This window comes from Alexandromys fortis, unplaced genomic scaffold (assembly GCF_014885135.2).
Source record: "Alexandromys fortis isolate MF-2015 unplaced genomic scaffold, M_Fortis_MF-2015_v1.1 scaffold_122, whole genome shotgun sequence".
Classification (NCBI taxonomy): domain Eukaryota; kingdom Metazoa; phylum Chordata; class Mammalia; order Rodentia; family Cricetidae; genus Alexandromys; species Alexandromys fortis.
Window position 1 is genome coordinate 3,415,798 of NW_026068004.1, and position 23,986 is coordinate 3,439,783.

At 44.9% G+C, this 23,986-nt stretch overlaps 2 protein-coding genes and 1 long non-coding RNA gene across 4 annotated transcripts in view; 1 reads left to right on the plus strand and 2 right to left on the minus strand.

Annotated features, from left to right (window-relative positions):
• Positions 1 to 19,696, minus strand: part of Hivep3 (HIVEP zinc finger 3) — a 397,655-nt gene extending 377,959 nt beyond the window's left edge. For both annotated transcript variants that reach the window (XR_007595255.1, XM_050161425.1), the window contains exon 1: positions 19,613 to 19,696. The gene's annotated coding sequence lies outside the window, so the exon portion shown is untranslated. The remainder of the gene's footprint in view (positions 1 to 19,612) is intronic.
• The window catches only part of Foxj3 (forkhead box J3), an 821,428-nt gene that overhangs the window by 613,322 nt on the left and 184,120 nt on the right, over positions 1 to 23,986 (minus strand). The window lies entirely within an intron of this gene.
• LOC126513193 (uncharacterized) lies at positions 11,671 to 16,026 on the plus strand. Its single transcript, XR_007595257.1, has 3 exons — positions 11,671 to 11,733; positions 14,108 to 14,301; positions 15,835 to 16,026. It is a non-coding gene; the product is annotated as an uncharacterized lncRNA (long non-coding RNA).

Here is a 23,986-nt window from a genome sequence, read left to right on the forward strand (position 1 = left end):
GGAGGCCTATGTACAAATTCTATTTTTTCTAACACCAGTTCTCCTTGACTGAAGTTCATCTGAATGAACTTTATTTAACATGATTACCATCTTCATCTCCTAATAAGGTCATGTTCTGAGATCCTGGGGATTAAGACTTCAGCATCTGAACTTGTGGGCATAATTCAACCCATTTGCCTCAGTGGCTTCAGAGATTTGATTTCCATACCCTGGACTTCAAAGGGGAACTAGAACTCAAACTCTTACAAGTGAAATCTTGTTATTTCTATTATGAAGTAAAATAAATCAATAAACAAAACCTCGGGAGAAACCCTGATGATTCTTTATTATCCCTGTTATAACAATCCCAGCAATAAATTAATACAGGATAAGGGAAAGTCTGAGGGAATTTTTAAGAAGTGAAGAGGAAAGAAAATACTATTAATATTTCAGTATTTTTCTGGGTGTAGTGTTACATGACTGTAATACCAGCACTTGGGAGGCAGAAGCAGGAGGACAAAGAACCTGAGACCAGCCTAGGATACAGGAGACCCTGGTTCTCAAAAATAAAACTAAACAAAACTGTAGTATCTTTTCCTAGAATGTGGTGGTCCAACTTTTAACGCCAGCACTCAGGAGGCAAAGAAAAGAGGTTGAGGAAATCAGGGTCAGACTAGGATACACAGTAAAACCATCTCAAAACAGATGGAGCTCAGGCTCACTGGCAGAGAGATCATTAGTGCATTCAAGACCCTGGGCTCAATCCTCCATACCTCAAAAAAGGAAAATTTAAAACTATGTCTAATTAAATCAACCATGCCAGTAGCAGCCTTCCACTTATGGGAAATAGATTCTACACTGAAAGGCATCCTAGCAGCAGAGGAAGGACAAGATATGGCAAATCTTGATGTGCTGTCCAAAAGCAGCTAACCAGAAACAAACCACATTTGCAAGGCTAGCCAATCTTTAAATGTTGTGTGAACTTTACATTGACAGCCACAACATTCGTCAAACCACAAATAGCAACAGGTCAGATGAGAACACATACTACATGAGAAATACATGCTTTGATGAGAAATACAAACTACACAGCTTTCCCCCAGCTTCCAGCCCCATACTGAAAGACGTGCCCAGTTCATGCTATGATTCCATGTGCCCTGGCATGATGCCCATGTCTGAGATGGGTGGCTTGCAGGGAAAAAAAAAAAACAGGAAGTCCCATAGATAAAGGGATTTTGTTTGTTTTCAACAGAAAAGGATCTTCATTTTGGCTCTGCTGAGAATCCAGTACTTTTTCACCAAAGAACAGCATTTCTAAAGAGTATGTCCTTTCTCTTCCCCAGCTGGGAGACAGTCTGAGAGGTGAAAAGAAAAAGGCACCCCAAAAAATTAACAACAGGGCTGCCTGAGTGAGAATGCACACACTGCAGGTGGGGACCAATGGAAAGGCAGAGAGTCCAGGGATGGGAACAGAGCAAGGGAGTGACTGGGTGTGAAGCTCCTGCAGGGAGACAGAGGAAAGAGGCTGGAAAGAGATGTAAGAACTAGGAATTGCTCCAAGGTCACCACAGTCTGAAGTGACGGTGGGTCAGCCAAGTACCAACTGAGCAGAGTTAATCAAAAACTGCCACATCCAAAGAACCACCTGAGCTTTGCAGAAACCCTACGACAGCCATGCATAGAGTGTTTTCTCCATCTCTGGTCCAGTGATGCCACCCTGCCCTCACATTCCCATCAGCTTGTGTTAGTGTAACCAACTTCAGTGGCATTCCTAGGCACGGATGAAGCTGGTGCTTCCAGGTGATTTCCAAAACTCACTCAAAAATCATTAGAATTCATAATTTAAGTCTGGAAACTACCTAACCAACCCATGAATTAAGGCAGTTTGTCTCAAGTTCAGTACATCAGAAAAGGATTTTCTGTTGGTTTTAATTTGAAGCTCTCAGTTATTCGGCATCAACTAACAGCATCCCTGGCTGGATTCCCATTCAGCCCTGTCCAAAAAGGCCTCATTTTTTTCCCTTATTCTGCTTGCACAAGTATGGCCAAGAAATGGGAAGATGTCTCATATCTGCGACCATCAGACCTATGTGTCACGCAAAGACCCACACCGCTGCTGCTGGAGACCCCACAAAGCAGCAAGCCTAGGAGAAAGTGAACCTCTGTGGGTCTGTGCTGTGGGGATCTCTGGAGGAAATCCCCAGAGCTCATGGCCAGTCACAGGAAAGTCCTATCAGCACCACCACCAAAGTGAAGGGGGAAGCCAAACCTGGATTCTCCTTGGAGCAGGGTACTGCTCAGAGCTGGCACTCAGGTATGCTTGCCACAGACCCTTACTGATGCTTAGCCATCTGTGGTGGTTTGGTTCGGAATGGCCCCCATGTGTTTGAATGTTTGGCCCACAGGGAGTGGCACTTTTAGGAGGTGTGGCCTTGTTGGAGTAGGCGTGGCATTGTTGAAGGAAGAGTGTCCCTGTGGAGTCAGGCTTCAAGGTCTCCTTAATGCTCAAGCCACACCCAGGGTGACAGTTTACCTCCTGTTGCCTGCAGCTCAAGATGTAGAATTCTCACCTCCGTCTCCAGCACCATGTCTGTCTGCACACTGCCATGCTTCTCGCCATTATAATAATGGACTAAACCTCTGAAACCACAAGCCAGCCCTAATTAAATGTTAGCCTTTGTAAGAGTTGCCGTGGTCATGGTGTCTCTTCACAACAACAGAAACCCTAACTAAGACACCATCTCAGTCATCATTCAGTCCTCCCCAACAGAGATGAACACTGTAACACCGAACACCTCTCCTCCAGGCTCATCAACCCAAGGCAAAGTCTAAATCCAGACCATTCCTTCCTTGGGAATGAATGTCATGGCTTCTGGCCTTTGTCTAAACATAGATGCCCTGATGGTTCTGCTCTCTGGCTTTTCAGACCTGAAAGGAGTTTGCATGGTCACAATCCATGAGGCAGTCTAGACACAAGGCACAGCCCGCCTCCTCAGAGGTCACAAAAAGCAGTGCATCCTCCTTACCCTTCATTGAGATTCTCTCCCCATCGAGGACATCTCATCCCATTGGGAGGGGGTTAAGAGGCACAGGGGAGGCTGGCTCTTACTCAGCAGACATTCTATTGTGTCTGTGCATTGAGTCCTTGAGTGTCCCCATAGGACTAGGCCATGAGAATCTAATGCCAAACATTGATTTCTGAATTCTGCTATGTCATTTGTCCCCAAGACAATGAGATGATGAATGCAGAATTCCCTAGCTGCCTCGAGGTGAGAAGGCACAATGAAAAGACACAGGGGTAAAAAAATCCCAGAGAGTAACTGAAAACAGCATGGAGCGTGTTCTCTATCTTCCCTAGGCCACCGCTGTGGCTATGGCTGCATGTGTTTTTCTTTCATGTTTTGTCCCTTTTGAACCATTTTTATCTAAGGTCCCTAGGAAAAAACATCCAATAATGAGATGCTAAATTACTTGTTGCATAGAAACTGGAAGAAAGGGCAAAGGGCCTTTGGGCTCGTCATGTTAGGGTAAGATAGCTGTTCAAACGGCAAGTCACAGAAGGTGCAGAGATGCAGGGGTGAGCCTCCATTTATGTCTTTCAATACCTGTATTTGGATGTGTGTGTCAGGACATGGAGAAGAAGAGAAAGAGAGAGAGAGAGAGAGAGAGAGAGAGAGAGAGAGAGAGAGAGAGAGAGAGAGAGAATTTCTGAGAAAAGATTGGTACTTCTTGTTCTAATCTTAGCTTATTAATAAGATGGCTCAAAGAGTAAAAGTGCTTGCATCACAGGGTTGACCACATAAAATTGTCCCCAGACCTAAACATTCATGCTATGGCTCTCAACACACACCATACATGCACAGTAATAACAAATTCTTTAAAAATTTAAAGCCAGGCATGGTGGTACATGCCTATAGTCCCAATATTCAGGAGAGAGGCAGATCTCTGTGAGCTCGAGGCCAGCATGGTATACACAGCCAGTTCCAGGTGAGCCAAGGCTACATAGCAATACCTTGATTCTAAATAAACAAATATTTAAAATTTAAATTGGGACTTCCATGTGTTTCCTGCCCCCCCCATGCTGTCTAAGTTCTCTGCAATTGGAAAGTATCTGTGTTCTCTATAAAAATGCAAGGCAGGTGCATGCAGATGGGCAGGAGATGAAAGCAGGCAAGAGGAGTTGGTAAAACACAGACAAAATGTAAGAGTCCTGGTTAGCATCATAATAAAAAAATCACTGCATATCTATTGAAAACAAACTCAGAGTATGAAGAATACATAGTGAACATCAGTCAGATGAGTCCTGGAATATACACCTGTGATCCCAAAATCTGGGAGGCTGAGGCAGGGTGATGGCAGCTGGATTGACAGGCATGACTGCCTGGTGAGGCTGTGAATTAAATGATGAAATCACCAATAGTGACCTAAGAGACAGCTGGTGCTTTATTTACTTTTTGTTGCTTTGATAAAATGACATGACCAAAAGTGACGTATGGAAGTTTATTTTTGCTTTAATTGTTCCAGGGAAAGAGTCTATAATGACAGGGACGCATAGCAGCAGGTGGCCTAAGCAGGAAGCTGAGAGGGCACATTTCCAAGCACAAACATAAAGCAAAGAGGGTGTACTAGAACAAGGGGGAGTGATGAACTCCCAACACCTGCCCTCAGCGATGTACTTCCTCCAGAACCTCCTAAACGCTGCACTCCCCAAACGGCTCCACCAACCAGAGACTAAGTGCCCAAATACCTGCGTCTATGGGGGACATTTCTCATCAAACCACTGCAGACAGCCTGACCTTTTGGTGTAGTTTCTACTGGTTATAATACAGAATATATGGAAAATTTTAATTATATAAGATGATTTTGTGGAAATGATCTTATTTTGTTTTCATTTAATTTGTATCACTAACATCATTTTTTAAAAAAATCCAAACATGTAACTTAGAAAGTAGGATTTTTCATAATCTCACTATTATCCATAGTTACAGGTATGTAGTATCCCAAAATTTTCTAATAAAATATATCATTCTTTAAGTGGGATGATACTGCATAAAAGTTTACCTGAGCCTCTGCATTTATCAGGTAAGACAAATCAGCTATCAACTTTTCACAAGTGATAGTTTAGACAGGCTGGATCGAATCTAACGAATCTCACACAATATCACTTTTTTTTTTTGAGACAGTTTCTTTAAGTAGCCCTGACTGTCCTGGAACTCACTCTGAAGACCAAGCTGGCCTCCAACTCAGAGATCCACCTGCCTGTCTCCTGAGTGGTGGGATTAAAGGTGTGTGCCACCACTGCCCAGTTTACAATATCACCGATTTCAATACCACACACGTGCTTTAATGGATATCTTGATATATATGTGCAAATATATGAACACATGTGTGTTTGTGTCTCTACCTATGTGTGAAAATGTTTCCTGAAATAAAATTAGACAAAACTTAGGACTGTTAAGTCAAACAGAATGCACATTTAAATTTCTAAAGGGTGTCGCCAAGATCTGGCAAAAGCTGTGAAAATAGAAATTCCCAGGAACATTATTGCTTGGATCCTGAACATCTTCCAAAGAGCCATGCATTTACAGCCTGAGTTTCAAGAGTGGGACACTAATGAAAGACGGTGGAACCACTAGAAAGCGAGGTCTAGTGAAAGGTCCCTAGAAGTCGCTCAGCATGAGCCCCTACCTCTGATTTCTAGCCATGAAGTGAGCTCTGTCACATACTCCTCCGTGATAAGATGCCTCAGCACAGGCCCAAAGCAACAGAGCAAAATGCTCATGGACCAGAACCCTGAAGACTGTGAGCCAAGATAACCCATTCCTCTTCACAGGCTGACCGGCTCAGGTACTCCGTTACAGTAACAGAAAGCTGAGCAGTACAAATGGGGCATTAGAATACCCTTCTGCCAAAGCAAAACAACATGAGAGAGGAAGGTTTTGTTTTTTAGTCTCATGGTGACTGAGACAGGAGCATGTGGCAGCTGATCACATTGTCTCTGCAATCAAGATGCAGACAATGGACAGGAAGCAAGCTGAGCTATGTAGTCTCAAGATCCACCGCCAGTGAATCACTTCTTCCCATATCATAAGGGTTCCTCGCCTTTCAAAGCACCCATCCCCCACATGAGCCTGTGGAGTACATTTCACACTCAGAATACAACATTCTGTCCCTTACCACCACAGAGCCACAGCCCTCTCATAATACAACATGCATCCAATCCAAATATTTAAGCCCACATAGTCTGTCCTGGTCCCATTTCTGCTTAAGGCAGATGTGCCATATGAGTATTAAATTAAATCAGCATTCTTTGTTTTAAATGCATTCTTTCTCTAGCGCATTTCAGTGTTACATTATTGTAACTTAAGTAGTTACATAAAGATCTCTGTAAATTTTAATTTGTTTAAATTAAATAAGACCCATCCCCCAAAATGTACCTCTTCAACACACACACACACACACACACACACACACGGAAAAGAAATCTTTTTTTTTTTCACTAAAGGAAACAAAGAAGCAATAAACAAAGGGAAAATGATGTCCATCAATTCCCCCTACCTTCCCTCAGCCTAAAACCGTGATCCCTGCCCTTCTGTTTCCCTACGAGCTCAATGTTCTTGTCAATGAAGCCACCTATGCAAGCCAGTTTGCAAGTCACTGCTCTGAGTCATTGAGGTTCTCCTGTGTGAAATGTGCTCACACACACTATAAACTTGCGTCTTTCTCTCTTGTTAATCTGGTTTTTGCTAGATCCACCCCAACCGGAAGGCAAGGGACAACTGCATGTTCCTCGGCAGGGCCGCGTGCTTATCCATCATGAGCACCACCGCACTAGCATCAATACAATAGCTTTATAATCGCCCAACACCTGAGAGTATGGCTCTCCTAGCCTCCTCCTTTCTCTTCATGACTATCTTCACCTCAGCGTTCTCTTGTCACCAGATTTTACAATCAATCTATGAACATAGTATATCTGTCTACTCAAAATTTCTCATATTACTCTCCTCACAGAGTAATAGAAACTTCAGCATAGAGATGTTGCCCATCTTAACTGCATTTGTTCGCATGAATTTGAGGGGTTGGTGGGGGGGGGGATTCCTGTAAATTGTATGTTTTAAATTTCATTTTAATTTTGTCATTATTATGTGTGATTATAGAGTTGGTTCTTTCAAAGATCTATTTTTATTTTATATGTAAAGGTGTTTTTCCTGCATGTGTGTCTATGTACCATACATGTGTATGGCCTGCACAGGCCAGAAAAGGGTACTGGGTCCCATGGAACTGGAGTTACAGACAGCTGAGCCACCATGCAGGTGACGAAATTTAAACCTGGGTCCTCTAGAAAAGCAGTCCGTGTTCTTAATTGCTGAGGCATCTCACCAGCTCCTGAACAATTTGTTTCTTGATATTATGTTTTATTTTGTTTTTGAGAAAGGGTCTCGCTATGCTGCCCAGACTGGCCTTGAAATCTGAGGCTCAAGTGGTCCTCCTGCTCCAGCCTTTTGAGCAGCTAGGAATATAACATATACCACTAAGAATGGCCAACTACAAATGATTGACTGACCTTGTATCCAGAAACCTTGTTAAACTTACTTAATTTCAATAATTTATCTATAGATTCTTTTAGATTTTCAAGGTACACAATCATATTGTGTCTCTGTAATGAGTTTTCCAATTCCTAGGCCTTTACTTCTTTTCTGGTCTTGGGACAGTAACTAAGATTTCAAATGCAATGTTCAATATAAATGGGGTTACCAGACATCTTATAATAAAGAATTTTCAATATCTCAAATTATCACCATTGACAGGATGCTTATTTTAGGTACCCATTATCAGATTAAGATTCCTTGGTTCAGACAAAATCATGAATAATACTGAATTTCATCAAACCTTTTTTATGTCTACTGAGATGATTGTATTTTTCTACTATATTCTATTACTAGAGGAAATTACCTTAATTTGTTTTCAAGTGTTTAACTTCTCCTGAATTCCTAAAACTTACCCCATTGGTTATGATTTTCTGGTCATTTATATACTGATGAATTCATTAGGTTATATTTTAAGATTTGTAAATATAGGCCCATAAAAATTTGATCTTCAATTGTCTGAAAACAGGTTGTGTGTGTATGCAGTGTGTGTGCAGTTTGTGTGCACTATGTGTACAGTATGTGTGCAGTGTGTATGCACAGTGTGTGTGAGGTATGTGTATAGTGTGTGTGCAGTATGTGTGTGTGCAGTATGTGTGTGCAGGTACCTAAAGAGTACTGAAGAGCACAGAGATGGACCCCTGGAGCTGTGAGATGCCTGGTGTAGAACTGAACTCAGGTCCTCTGAAAGAGCAGCAAGCACTGTCAACCACTGAGCCATCTCACTGACCCTTTTCAGCTTCCTTTTACTGTAATGTTCCTGCAATGTTTTGGAGTGGGGTTTGTTTGTTGTTTGTTTGTTTGATTGATTGATTGATTGATTGAGAGACTGGGCAGTGAAACGCTCCCCGTGCTTTTCCTCTCTGGAAGAGTACTGAAGACTGATGTCAGTCTTTCTTTCCAATGCCTAGATGACTTCACCCGGAGACCACCTGCAGTCTGTCGGCATATGATCTTTAACAATGAAATCAATTCTTTAATATTGCTGTTCATTCTTTCTATTTCTTCATGGGTTGGTTTTGGCATAACAGGTTTTTTCAAAAAATTATTTCACTCTATCTAAATTGTCAATTGTCAAATGTGTCAGCCCTAAACTCATCTTGTAATTTAGGGTGCATCTTCTATAAGTCCATTCATTGGATAATAAATCTCCTATAAAATTATATAATTATCTCAGTCATTCAAAAAATGCATTGGCTCAAGCTACAACCCAAGCAATATTCCAGTGGTACGGCGTTAAATAAGATGGTGTTCTTGCTTCATGGAGCTGTCTTTTAGTAAGGAGAACCAACAAAGCATTATGAAGTGCCCTGAAGGATGAAGCAGGGCAGGCTAAAGTGTGGAAGAGGAAAGGGAGTCTGGACATAGGATAGTTAGAGAAGGCCACTTTGAGAAAGTCTAATCTGGTTGGAGGCTTGAGTGACATAAATCACAAAAAGACAGAAGGAGGAAGCACACAGTCCCCCAGGCAGAGACAGATTCACATTCTAAGAAAAGCAAAGGTGGTGGCAGTGTGCCAGTAGCAAAGCAGAGAGAAAACAAGACAACTTGGAATTCAGGCAAGGTCAGATTGTATGGGGTCTTATAACTACATTAGCAATGTAGGTCACCCCAAGCATATTAGGAGAACACTGACTGTTGTTTTTAAGAAAACAAGCACATTCGTTTTGAGCAGAAAAATAACATGACCAGACGCATGTTTTTAAATGGTACTTTAACATAAATGTAAAACCAGCTGTTTGAGGACATGTAGAGGTCAGTTACAGAGCTATATCAATAGTCCAAGCCAGTGGTGGTGCTGCTTGGGCTGTGCTGAGAATGGTAAAGAGAAGGGGTCAGATACAGGACTAGCTATTGTCTAAATGTGGAGGAACAGGAGAGCAAAGAATCAAGGCTGACTCTCAGGTCAGGGTCCTGAACAGCTGGGTAGATGGTGGTGGTGTTTATGAGCCTAAGATCTTGAACCAAAAAGAAGCAAGACTCAGACAGTGGGGGTTTGGTAGAAAACATGCTACATTTTAGATCGTCCTAGACATCCTACTGGGAATCTTACTGGGCAGCCTGATTGATGGGTCTGAATATCAGAAGAATAATGAACATTTGAGATGCAAACTTAAAAGCCACGTTCAAGGAGGTAGTCCACAGCACAGACTCGGTACATTCACTTAGAATGAAGATGATACCCAAGATGCAAGTCTTGGGATGGCTCAATTTTAGAAGCTGGTTAGAAATACAGAGCAAAACCTGGGGGAGCATCTAAAAAGACAGAATGCCCATGCCCAATATTTCTGTCTATTCTTGGGTCACTTTTGGTTCTTTATTTCTAAATGACATGAAAGAAAAACCAGATGTGACCCAAATGATGTCATCTGGATGCAGTTTCTTCTGTGTGGTGTGCTCTTTTCCCATCATCCAAAAGACAATGGTGGATCCCTCAGCCGGGAGAACAATGGTTCCCGCTGGGCAGTAAAACCCACAGACACCCAGCAGAATCCTGAGCCAAGACCACGTGGGTTTAGTTACCTTACTTGAGGATACAACGTTCAAAACCAGGCAGGCATTTATATTCACACCACTACTGTTCTTTCCCAGATTTTTCCCAGATATCTGCTCATGTTTATTCTTTCTAAAACTATTCTATTTTTAAATATGTGCATATGTATATGACTGTGTGGGGGTTGTGCACATGAGTGCAGTGCCTGTGGAGAGTAATTGAGGGTGTAAGATCCCCTGGAGCTGGAGTTATAGGCAGCTGTAAGATTCACCCCTAATATGAGTACTGGGAGCCAAACATGGGTTCTCTGCAAGAGCAGTATCACTCCTAACCATGGAGCCATCTCTCCTAACCCTCATATTTATCCTTAAAGATTCTACTAATCTGTCTCCTCTAACTCTGGCCATACTGCCTGGACCCCTAACCCCTTACTCTCCTACAAACCATGCTCACTCCATGTACCTCACTTGAAATGCTTTCTTCCTCTTTCTCTTCTTTGCATGAAGCTACCCTCCTTGAACATCCACATCAAGTCTTTTCCCTGACAGGTTTCAAATGGCGTTTAAATGTGACCCTGTGGTTTGTGTGTGTGCGCTACACAAAAAGCATCTTCGAGCCACCCAGAACTATTTCTTATTTGTCACCATCTCCTGGGTAAACCAGAAATCCCTTTGTGATGGATCCTAAACCTCTTCCCAGCTATTTGTTTTACTCACTTTCAAGTCTACAGAGTTTAGGTAGTAAAATATAAAATTTCTTTTTTTCACTTCAGTATTCATCTGCATCAACACTAATCCACATATTTAAAAACCCTTAGCATCTATCTGGAATCTCTCAGTAAGGTTGCCTCCAGTGCAGTGCTGGGAAATGTTCCCATCTTTCTTGAAGTGTCTTCTCTACAGAGATTTCTATCTTGTCAGCTATTACAGCGGCAGATATCAGTCCACTGCGGTGTAGGCTTCATGTATGGAAAATGCTAATCCATGGTTTAGTAGGCATCCTACAGTAGGACAGAGTCCTTTGGGTGTATCCCCAAGAATGGTGTAGCTAGGTCACATGCTAGTTCTATTTTCAGATTTCTTTTTAAAGAGTCTCTATACCAGTTTCCACAGTGGCTGCATCATTTACACAAGAGGTTCTTCCTAATGCTGTGACCCTGACCATAAAATTATTTTCATTCGACTTCATAACTGTAATTTTGCTACTGTTATGAATCATAATAGAAATATCTGTGTTTTCCAGTTGTCTTAGGTGACCCCTGTGAAAGGGTCATTTGACAACCCCCCCAGGGGTTGTGACCCACATGCTGATAACCACTGACTTACACTTTCATGGATAATGAGTAATGGTTCCCCTTTCTCCCACATCCTCACCAACGTTTGTTGTCACATTTGCTGGTGACAGCCATTCTAACCAGGGTGAGAAGGAATCTCAAAGTCGTATTAATTCACATTTACCTGACACCTATGGATGTTCAACATTTTAAGAAATATTTTTTGACCATTCGTATTTCCTCTTCCGAAAACTCTTTTCAGTGCATTGGCCCATTTACTGATTCCAAGCCACTGTCAACTGCTCCTCACTTGCTGAAGACATTAGTAAGCTGCTCAAAACGTAAGTCCAAGTTCTTCTTTCTCTATGTATTTATAAGACATAAAGAAGCTGTGAAGCTATTCGTTCTTAGCAGTTGTTTTTTATCTCAATATGTATGGGATTTTTGAATGGCTTATTACTTCTGATTATATAGCTCAGTAACCTCAGAAAGTTAAAAAAGACAGGAAGAAAGAAAAGATGCCTTCCTTTAGAGGACACCGATCATTCTTCCGGGTATCTAGGCTTCTATCCAGTTGGACAAGTGAAAATCACCTTGAAGCCTGTGGAAAAGCTGCCCAGTGACCCCAGGGCACCTTCCTGTCTCTCCTTTGCTCTGCTCATTACCAAGGCAATCTTCTCGTCTGTCCCTAGGGAATGGGGTGACATGGTTTTAGCTCCTGGTTCACCTTTGTCCTCAGGAGTTCCACTCAAACACAGCTGGTGTCCAAGTGATTCTCTTCTCTTAGGCAAGCCATGTCCTTTAACTGCTGAGTTCATTGTCCTTCAAGACTGGCGAAACCAAGGTCTGTATGCAGATCCACAATGGTTCTGAGGGCAAAAGTGGCTTGAGTTGTTCTCATGCGCACTCAACTCCCCAGGTCACACTCTACCACAGGCTTCGGTCTGGTTATTCTTCATCTTCCCAACTTGCTGGCTCTTTAATCAAAAACTTTTTTTATTTTAATGGTGCATGAAACATTTTAATTTTGATTCAAACAGCCTATAAGTTTGTTTTCTTCACTGTTACTGAACAAACTGTTCTCCCACTCAGCCATGGCATTAGGATGAGGTTCCTCCCGGCATGTGAATGCCTAGGACACTTCCAGATGAGCTGCTTCAGAGTCCAAAGGCTCTCCTCTTCCCACAAACACAGTGCTCCCTACAAACATGGCGGCTTGTCTGTCACTCATTCTGCAGTCTCTCTTTTGTTCTCTGATCCTAATTATACCCAAAAGGGTTTCTTCCTCAAGCTATATGCACCCTTAGTTCTCAGTGTTGCAAAGGGATAACGCTTTTATGTCAGGTGTACTTCCTACCTCAACAAATACAACTTTCCTGGTACTTCCTAAGACCAAGAGCTGCTGAGGTCAGGCACCATCACCTCTGCCGTCTGCACACTCCAACCCTCTGACAGACCTCTGGCCCTGGCTGAGAGAGTGCATAACTTCCGTCAGGGTGGCCCCGCTCAGACACTTTGAGAGTCCTGGCAGGTAGCATAAATAGGTGGCAAGGGCAGAGTGGAGACCTCGCTGTACCCAGCGACAGCAGCTGCTAGGCGGTTCTGGACAGGATTGCAGACCTGGTGCCTGAGAAAGGCCAAGGCTCCCACTTTCACACTCTACACGATGACAACTAATGCAATTTTGTAATTAAGAAAAACTCTATCAACTATATAAAACACATCTGCTGGCCGAACCCGGCTCAGGGCTACCCCTGTGCAACTTCTGCTTTATATAGTCTACTCTAAAATAGGACGTAGGCAATTTGCCACACTCAAAAGCAATGTTTCCCAGGGGCCTCAGTGTGAAGATTTCATTACTTCAGTAAACATAACTCTCAGTCCCCCTCCATGGCACTTGCCTCCATCTCCCCACTAACCTGTCAGTCTCCCACCAACTTGAGCTGTGAGGGTGAGAAGGGCTGTGTGGGAATCACCTGGGATTTATAGTCAAAGCATCTGTTAAGGTCCAGTGCTACACCCTGAGCCTTCTTAAACCTTCCTCGGTTTGCCCATCTATAAAATGGGAATCCTGATTCCTACCTAGAAAATATCGGAAGATTAGAGTCAATGTAAGTAATGAGGTTGGCATGTGACCCTGGCACAGACCAGACACTAGAAACTAAGCAGACAAGCCACTTTGCCCCAGACATGAAGAGCTAAGAACCACACTACACAGAGTGTTCATGGCAAGCTAACACCACACGACCTTCTGTGGAATGAGGAGAGGGTAATTACATTCAGTAAACAAAGTAAGAACAGAAAACACAGCTCTACAGGGACCCAGGTCTCCATGCCAATATAACTGCTCATGAACTTGGTCTGGGAGGTCAAGGTCTGTAGAAACCCATACTAATTAAAATTCATAGACATTAATTAAATGATTATTCAAGAACTCTCTCAACTCTTGAAGCCATTTTTACGTGTAGATTACAACACCACGCTGGGTCAAGTAAAGGCATGCCAAGGCCCTGATGGCCTAAACCAATGGCTCTTCAGGTAGGGAGACGCTGCTGAGAAAAGCAAGCTGCAATGCAAAGTAAACTGCAGAGCTGGCTGTCGTTGCGTGGGGTGGGCTACTGAGGCTGCAGGAGGAGGCCTTCCTCTGCTGCAGATGCAAGGATAGAGTGACTGCCACAAAGGGCCTCTCAGACTATGAATTGCCTGCCTCTCCAGCTTATGTTTCTAGAGAGGAGCTGCTCCATGCAAAGCCATCGGAAGGGAGCCAGAGGCTGTCCTGAACACTCAGCGCTCTCTACCCATGCATGCCCAGAGTGAAACAGGAAGGAGACCATATCTAAGCTGTCTCCAGAAACACAAGCCTCTGTGGCTAGATCCTTACGTGGGATTCTGCCAGGAGAGCATTCCAGGTAAGCTTCTCTAGCCAGGGGGTTCAAAAGAAATGAACTGTCCCTGACAGCTTGTGCTCACTCACCAAGAAGAGCCAAGCTCCACCCTCACAGCCCCATGCCTAATTTACCTAGCCTATTCCTATTACAGTCAGGCCCTCGTGGCTCGTCTAACTGTGGCATGTTCCCTCATTGGCTTTCCTCTAGGGAGACTGAAGAATCCAAAACTACTATCTCCTTGACTGCCCAAGCAGAGGACTAGAAGCTTTTTACTCTCTATCCACATTTAAGAAAAGGGGGGAGGATAAAATAGTCTAGGGATGTAGCCCAATGGAAGAGCTTGTCTAGTATGTGCAAGACCTGTGGTTTGATCCGCAAGACCAGGAAAGCGAGAGGGGACATTCAGACATGGTATGAAGATCACAATTAGTCAGTAAGTGACAATCACTAAAGATGGACAGTATACAGACAGGATTTACACTATGTTCTCAATTTTTATATATGTTTAACATTTTCTATAATTAAAAATGGTTGTGAAGGGGAAGTGGGGAGAGGACAAATCAACCTGAAAACAAACTAATGCTGCTGGCTATCTTGTCTGGACAATCCAGAAAGTACACGGGCCTTCAGGTCCACAGCCTTCCACAAGGCCATGCACTGCCACAGGAGAGGCTGTATCTTCCAAGCACCACACTCGATGTCTTCAACAAGACAAGCTTTGAAAACTCGCCTAGAACTTTAAAAGCTCGTTCTGATGGGACCCAGCAGCCCTTCCCAGCATATAAACCCGAATGCCTCCACAAATCATCCCCCCCCCACCCCCAGCCTCTTGCTGCTGCAAGGGCCTCCACTTCCTGTTCCAAACTACCGAGTTGAGCAATCAAGCTATTGAGAGAGCTCCCCGGTGGCAGCTCACTTAGCTGGGTCTCCTTCTGGATTTCAGATGTGACACTCCAAAGAGGGAAAGGAACACTTTGTTTTCTTCCCCTTCCTCTTCCCTTAACCTCAGCTTGCTCCTGATGAGAATCTGCATAATCACATATCGTGATGTTCTCCACCTTTAAGACTATGACATGTTGGGCTGCATGGTTCTTTGTGTTGGGGAAAACATGGTGCTGTGTGTCCTAGAATGTTCAGCAGCATCTCTGGTCTCTACCCACTAACTGCCAGGAAGCATATAGACCATTCCTAGCTGTAACAGCCAACCATGTATCTGGATATTACCAAATGGGGGAGGGACAAAATCAGAAGTTGTGGACAAACACCAGTCTAACCGAGATTGAAAAAGCAAAACTGAAGTCTTTGAGCAGAGAGAGAGAGGGGAAGGAAGGGGGACAGAAAGAGAGATTTATACTGTTTGTTCCCACATAATTAGACAATATATTTCAACATATGAATTTATAAATATGAAGATTTAAGAAACGTTGCATTCTAAGCCAGAAATATGTAAAGTACCAAGAGAAAAGTGAACTCAGCATTCCCAACCGTATCCTCTGTCTTTGCGGTTTCCTGTGCAAATCTCATTTGCTTCCCCCACATTATCCTGTTTTCCAGTCAGTGTGGTCATCCAAACATCTCACCCAGCCTCATGGAGCACCACACAATCTGAGTTTCAGCTGGAAAGACAAGCTCCCCGGCGGCTTTCCCAGCACAGCCCATGACGCACACCGGCTCTCCAGCACAGGTTTAAGAGGGTCGCTGGAGGACAGAGTCCCCACAAGAACATTCTCCAACCAAATCAGGAAAAAAAAATGCCAATGTGTTCTAATGGTTCCACTTCAAAACAGTCATATCTCTCTACTCCTTCTCTGGGCAATAACATCAAAATAATAATAATAATAATAATAATAATAATAATAGCCTTTACACCCCGACTCTTCACGCCTACTTCCTCCATCATTAAATGGGGTAGTGAGACCGTTGCTCTGGTTCAGGGCCTACTCTCTGCCACCTCCACACTTCAGAGACTAGAATAACCAGTATTGGCTTAGCCAAGAAGTACAACAGCCAGCCAGCATCAGAGACAGCAGCCCCCACGGGGGATACCAAGGTTTCTTCACTACACAGAGGGAGTTTCCCACTCAAACTAAGTGGTACCCTCCCTTCACGTGAAGAAAGAAACCTATCTTCTGTAGAGGCTTTTCATTAGCCTCACCCTAACATATAGCTTTGGGGATACACATGCAGAATGGCTTCTGGAACTTGTCAACTCCATCAGTGGATCTGACAAGCCTCTGTCCTCTCGTATTCCTGATGTTACGGGCAGGCAGTTGCTGTGTGCATGGCTTGTCATCTGGGTCTATTTCTTCCTAGATCCACCCTATGCCACCGCCTGTCTCACCCTAGATTACCACATCCTGGATTCTAGCCTTGGCTTCCTAATGTCTCTCTGGCTTAGCATCTTTCCTCTAATCCCCTTTTCATTTATACTGACAACAGAGTGTCTTTCAAGAGCACAAACCACAATTTCCCATCCCTCAAACTAGAACAGACAGACAGACAGACAGACAGACAGACAGACAGAGATAGAGACATCACTTTATACCTCTCTATCATATCTTCACTGGAAACTTAGCTTGGCTCCTCGTGCACATCAGGCAAGCATTCTATCACTAAGCTACATTCCCAGCCCTGGCCAGGAGCCCCAGGATCCACATGTCTGCACCCCAGTGGTCATGGCACACATCCTTGTTTTATGTGAGTGCTGGGCATCTGAACTCAGGTCTTCATGTTTGCACACCAAGTACTTTGCCCACTAAGTCATCTCCCCAGCCTCCTAAATGGCTTTTAACATATCCTCCAAAACCTATATATCATGATTCTGGGAACCCACTGGTCTGTAGTTTAGGTCCTGGCATCATCTGTCTCCTGCAAAATGATGCCAATGCCAAGGGTTCCTCACAGATGCCTCTTACACAGTACCACACATGCTATCCCAAATCTATAGAATTAACTCTCTTCTGGCTTTACTGCTCTTTGGGTTATTATTATAAAAGTAACAATGTGGGCCAGTGTGATGGCTCTAAGGCAGTTGCAGTGAGCCTCATGACCTGTGTTCAATGCCTAGGACCCATGTGGTGAAAGGTAAGAATCTTGTCCTCAAGTCTCTTCCACACACACACAAAAATAAATAAATAAATATAATTAAAAAAAAAACAATGCTTTACAAAGTGAAGCCTCTCTTCCACTGTATAGCCTTCCAGTTCTTGTTCCTCATCCACATACATATTAACCATTCATACTGGATCTTCTGCTTGCTTAAGAAAGAGGACATTCAGGTCTGTGTGTACTAACTCATCGCTCCAGCTCCCAGGATTAAGGATAGCTAACTTATCTGCTTCCTTGACTGCTATCCCATGGGCGAAGCGATGGAAGGGAGGAAGATGATGTTTGGTCTCAAGATCATAGAATTTTGGTGGCAACATGGAGAACGTCATAAGAACTCCTACCCGAGTGCTGATGCGATGCTGTGAAGTACCCACTTCCTCCCTGTGGTGCAGAATGTGACACTGTGTGAACAGCAAGGAGAGATCAATACCTGTGGAAAGAGGGGTCTGGAGAGGCACGACCACACACTGGCTGGCCTTGGACTCTGAACTCAGGCTACCAGTGTTAGAATCTGTGACTTCATTGTCCGACCTGAATTAAACAACGGGCCTCAGACTCCTTGTCTGAAATGTGGAGTACCAGTTGAACCTTCTCAGTAGGGAAATCATGGGGTTTACATAAAACCCCATAAAGTTATGTTTTAATAATAAAATATGCTATCAACATCAATGGGGCTTTAATAGACCCCTCTAAATATGTTTTAAAAAATCTTCGTTTTGATATAAGCCAAATGATATAAGTCAGAAAAACAAAGCCAAATGATATTAGTTCAGAGTCTTGCCCAAAAAGGTATCAGTATGGAACATGGAACTCATATGATTTCTATCAAAAAATAAATCAAGTTTCATAGGGGCTGACACCATCTCTACTGGGACAAACAACCTCAGAAAGACCTCAGAGATCAAAACCACTGTAACACCTACTGCACCAAATATTAAAAAGAAAAATAACTTATGCCCCCTAGCAGTAATTATCTAAGTAACGTGGGTTGCAAATCTGTTAGATTTTTTTTGCTGTGACAATATTTCTAGTAAATTGCTGCTTCTAACACAGTCCTGGTGTTGCAAGGCTGGCATACTAATAGAAAGGTTATTATAGAAACACTATTAAAATGAATTAGGTATTATTAAAGATTCGGCACTACAACAGCGCCTGATTACAAAGGATTTCAAGGTCCACTGCTTAATGGGCAGATGAAAGTGTTAATTAAGCCTTTTTGAGAGGATGTCCCTAGGCGGGTCGGTAAGAGTACAGGTAACAAGAGGTCTTCAGGCTGAAAGGGGAATCAGTCGTGCCTACCGTGTGTATACAACCCTCCTGGGAAGGCAGAGAGGGAGGAGGAAGAGGAGAGGTTTACTGCTCAGGACGGGTAACCTGGTAGCAGACACGGGGCCAAACTTACTTGAACCTCTTTTTTTGGTAGACTGCTTCCTCAGTGTCCATTTCCTCCTCTGCTTATGTTTAGAAAACTAGAGAGCCTTCCTTAGACCTTAGAGCCTCCATACATAGGGACAGCGTTGCACGGAGTACCTAAGCCCTCTGGAGCAACCAGAAGACTCCGGGGCTGTCCTTGGCCAAAAACCTCTCTTACCGCCAGTACTCTAAGCGGATTTTAAGGAGTTACTGAAGGCAAGGCACTGACCATTCATATCAGGATCTATCTTGCTTTTCCCACCTTGTTAATTAACTAATCAGGCCTGGCAAGGCACCTCACAAACATGAGGTATTAGGAAAAAGCGAAGTAAATTCGCCCACCGCGTCTAAATATCAACGCTAAAACACGAGGAGGGGACAGAGCGCTGAGACCAGGGCTAACGCGGAGACCCGCGCCCCGCAGCAGCCTCGGACCCCGCGCGGCTCTCAGCAGGACTTCTGGACCCGAGCCACGCGGGCCACCCAGGCCACGGCCGCGCTGCTGCCCAAGGCGCATCCCCGCGGCTCAGCCGCCCGCTCCCCGCGGCGCTCGGATGTCAACAAACTTTCCCCGCCCGGGGTTGCGCGGGGTCTCCAAGAACTGCCCGCCAGCGCAACGAAGGGACAGGTGTGAGAGCACAGAGCCCCCACCCCGCATCCCCGCAAGCGTGCGGACAGTCAGGGTCCGAGGGGCGTCGTGGGGGAGGGGAGGCCGTGGACCCGCCCCCTGGGCGGCGCGGCGCTGACACGGCCCGCGGACGCGGACAGCGGTCCCCAGAGACGCGACGGCGCTGCAGCGCGGCGGCCTTACCTGTGCTGGGCTGAGGCGGCTCCGGAGGCCCGGCGTGCGAGCAGCAGCGGCGGCGGGCGCCGACTGACAGCCCCAGGACCCGCCTCCAGCCCGCAACCACGCCCCCTCCGCGGCCACGCCCCCCAGTTCGCGACCGGGGTCAAGCTCGGTCCACAGCGCGCCGAGGGCGGGGGCGCTCGCTTTCGATTGGCCTGGAGGACGCCAGCCCCGCCCACTCCCCGCCTCCTCGCTGGGGGTTGGGATGCCGCGCTTGCGCGGAAGCTCAGAGGGCAGAGCCGCAGCCAGTGCTGGCGGTCTTGGAGCTGAATGCTGCTTGCTTCTCATCTTCCTCCGCTGGGTTGGTTTTGAGCCCTGGATTACTGGAGAAGCAGTGAAGGAGTCTGCGTGAAGAGACCATCCCTGACTAGAGGAGACCCTAAACCAGTCAGGCGAGGAGCCGAGCTCCACACTTCGGATCCGCTCCATGGTCAGCAAGTGTCCCAGGGAAGCCAGGTTAGCGAGAGTGATAGGATCCTGCCAATCAGAGTGAGAAACGCTGAAGGAAATAGCCTCGCTCGCTCCCAGCACCTCCCAGGCTCCCTAGCTCAGTGTGTAAACAAGATCATGTGACACCCTACAAAAATCAATAGATACCCAGCAATTCTCTCCTAGATAGATGTTCAAGAGAATGTCTGCACAAAACACTTAGATGCAGATGTTCCCAGCAGCACGTTAACAAGAAAAGGGGTTAACAGGAAAAGAACTGTGGGGTGATAGGTGATCCTTAAGCAAATTTTGGTTTGTTCATGCAATGGACCAGTGTTTGATAATAAAAAGGGTAAACCTTAAACACATACCAGTCACAAAAGACTCCACTGGGTATGGCTCTGTTTGTGTGGAACGTCCAGAAGAGGCAAATCCATAGAGATGCGAAACAGACTAGAGTTTTCCAGGGACAGAGAAAGGGAGATTGAGAAGGGACTACTAAATGGATAGAGTTTTACTCATTATGGTTTGGAACCTAAACAAGCCCTGTATTGAAGACTTGGTCCCCAGCTGATGGTGCTATTGGAAAGAGATGCAACCTTCAGTAGCTGGGCATTACAGAAGGATGTAAGGCCTCTGGGGACTTCCCTAAAGTGTGTACTGGGACCTATGCGGCTCCTTCTCAGTCTTCTGCCTGCCATGATCTGAGGAGCTGTGTTGTCCTGCACTGTCAGTACAGTGGCCTCATGACAGACCCAAACCGTGAGCCAAAAGAAAAATTTAGGTCTTTTAAGTTGTGTTATCTCGAGCGCTATGGCAGCAGCAGAAAGGTCTTGTTATTTTTCTGTTGCTGTGGTAAGACACTATGGCCAGGCAGCTTATAGAAGAGAGATAGAGAATTTATTGGGGGCTTATGGTTCAGAAGGTGAGTCCATGACCACCAGGGCTGGGAATATGACAGCAGGTAGGCCAATACCCTGATCCACAAGCACCAGACAGAGAGAGCTATGGGGAATGGCAGAGCTTTTGACACCTCAAAGCTTGCCCCCCAGTGACACACCTCCTCCAATAAAGCAACACCTCTTAATCCTTCCCAAATGGTCCACTCACTGTGAACCAGGTATTCAGCTATAGGGCTGTTCTCATTCAACCCGCCACACTGACTAACACAGACTATTGGTAATGAGGAGTGGGGGGGGGGCTTAATGATGTGGTTAAGAAGACACTGGAATTATTGTGAAAGAGTTTGGGGAAGTTTCAGGGAGCAGGAAAGTCTAGAATGTTGTCTTCAGTGGAGCTTAATGGGAAATTCTAGCGGGACTTAAGAGACCACCATGCTATCAGGGGTGTAGACAGCAAAGGCTGTGTTTTTGAGGTGTCAGGTAGAAGTGAGGACTCTGTTGGGAACTAGACTAGAAGCCATTACGTTACACTCCGGTAAAGAACTTGTCTTGGACTTTGTGGAAGAGACGAGTTTATCTGATGGAAGAAACTTAAGGCATTCAGGCAGTGGCATGGGTATTGCTGGCTGGTTTTAGCCAGATTTTCAGTGAGAATTGGGATTAGAAAGCAGAACAGGATCTGGAAAAGCATATAGCATTTCCAGAAAAGAAGAGCATGTATAACCAAAAGAGGTGCTGTTGTTGGAGAGAGAGTACCATTTAAAAGAGGCCAAGGAGCTATAGAGATGGCCCAGTTGATAAAGGGTTTGGCTTGCATACACAAGGATCTAAAGTCAATCCCCAGATCCTGTGTAAGAAAGTCAGGCATAGTGGTGCACACTTGTAATCCCAACGTCAGAGAGGCAGAGACAAGTGGATCCATGGGGCTCACAGACGAACAAGCCTTGTCTACTTGCCAAGCTCTAGGCCAGCCGAAGGCCCTGTCTCTCAAATGGGTATAAATAGTGCCTGGCAAATAATACTTGAGGTTTGCCTGGGCAGCATAGTAGAGCTGACCCTATTGACTGGGGAGCAAGTGAACCTCCCTAAGAACATGAACATGGGAGACCTAGCCCTACCCCTCATCTGCCAGCATGGACGAGGGAGAGATGCTTCCCATCAATGCCCAAGGCAGGTGGGAGAACAGACCCTGAGGTCCTAAGAGCGGAAGAGTTGCCCCTGTCCTGCACCAGCTGCAACACTTGGGAGAGTGGCCCCTATGCCATGCCTGGGCAATGCAGGAGAGCTGGCCCTAAAGGTGTAGGTGTGGGAGAACTGCCCCTGAGGATGTGAAAGTGGGAAAAATGGCCCACCCCTTGCTCTTGGCTGCAAGGGTTGAACTAGCCAAGGCAGTGCTGGAGCCCACCCTGGTGAAGACAGGGGAGAGCTAGAGGGCTGGCCAACCCTGCAAATACCCAAGGCCAGAACCAGGGTTGTGTGTTGACCCACTCCAACATCCACCGCTGGAGCAAGTGAAGAGGCCAATCCTGCAAACCCAAACTATAAGAGCTCCATGACACAGGGCAACAACAGGATAGCCAAGAGGAGTTCCAATGAGTCCCAGATCAATAGTGTGGCAGAAACCAGAGGCTTCAAACCAGACCAATAACTCTTTGCAATGAACACTTTCAGGTAAAGATACATGGATACAAGGGCTTACTGCATAAAACTCACTGTGTCATACTTCAGCTTCCATGATGAGAATGATTTTTCTTTTTTATCTTAAATTTTATTTTATTTTGGGAGATTGCAAGGGCAGAGGGTGGGTACAAAGGGACAGGGTAATGAATGGAATAATGCATGATGTAAAAGAATAAATTAAAAAAGAAAGTTAAGAAATACTTGAGGTTGTCCTTTGGCCTACACACACACACACACCACATACAAACATGCACACACATATTCATATATGTGTATGTAAGCACACACACACACAAGGAGCCAGAGAGCTAGTATAATGGTGCAATACTGTAATTCCAGCAATTAAGAAACAAAGACAGGACAATAGCTGCGAGTTTGAGGCCAGCCTGGTCTACATAGCAAGTTTCAGACCAGCCAGTGATAACGTCTCAAAAAAAAAAAGGTAAAGAAAGAGAAGCCAAGTTTTTGTTTAGAATGTGAGGATCTCTAGGTTCAAGTCCTAGTAATACACACATACACAGTAATACACACACACACACACACACACACACACGTGCATGCACATGCACCCCACAGCCAAATACTTCTAACTGAAAAAAAAAGTAGAAAATATTCTCTGAGAATGGATGAAGAAAGTATGGAATATATACCTATTAGAGTACTAATCAGCAGTAAAAAACAAGGACTTCTTGAATTTTGCATGCAAATGGACGGAAATAGAAAACACTATCCTGAGTGAGGTAAGCCAGACCCAAAAAGAGGAACATGGGATGTACTCACTCATATTTGGTTTCTAGCCATAAATAATGGACATTGAGCCTATAATTTGTGATCCTAGAGAAGCTAAATAAGAAGGTGAACCCAAAGAAAGACATATAGTCATCCTCCTGGAGATTAATTTTCATCAGGCGATGAAAGCAGACAGAGACAGAGACCCAAATTGGAACACCAGACTGAAATCCCAAGGTCCAAATCAAGAGCAGAAGGAGAGAGAGCATGAGCAAGGAACTCAGGACCGCGAGGAGTGCACCCACACACTGAGACATTGGGGATGATCTATCGTGAACTCAACAAGGCCAGCTGGACTGGGTCTGAAAAACATGGGATAAAACCGGACTCGCTGAGCATAGCGGACAATGAGGACTGCTGAGAAGTCAAGATCAGTGACACTGGGTTTTGATCCTACTGCACGTACTGGCTTTGTAGGAGCCTAGGCAGTTTGGATGCTCACCTTACTAAACCTGGAAGGAGGTGGGAGGTCCTTGGACTTCCCACAAGGCAGGGAACCCAGACTGCTCTTCGGGCTGATGAGGGAGGGGGACTTATT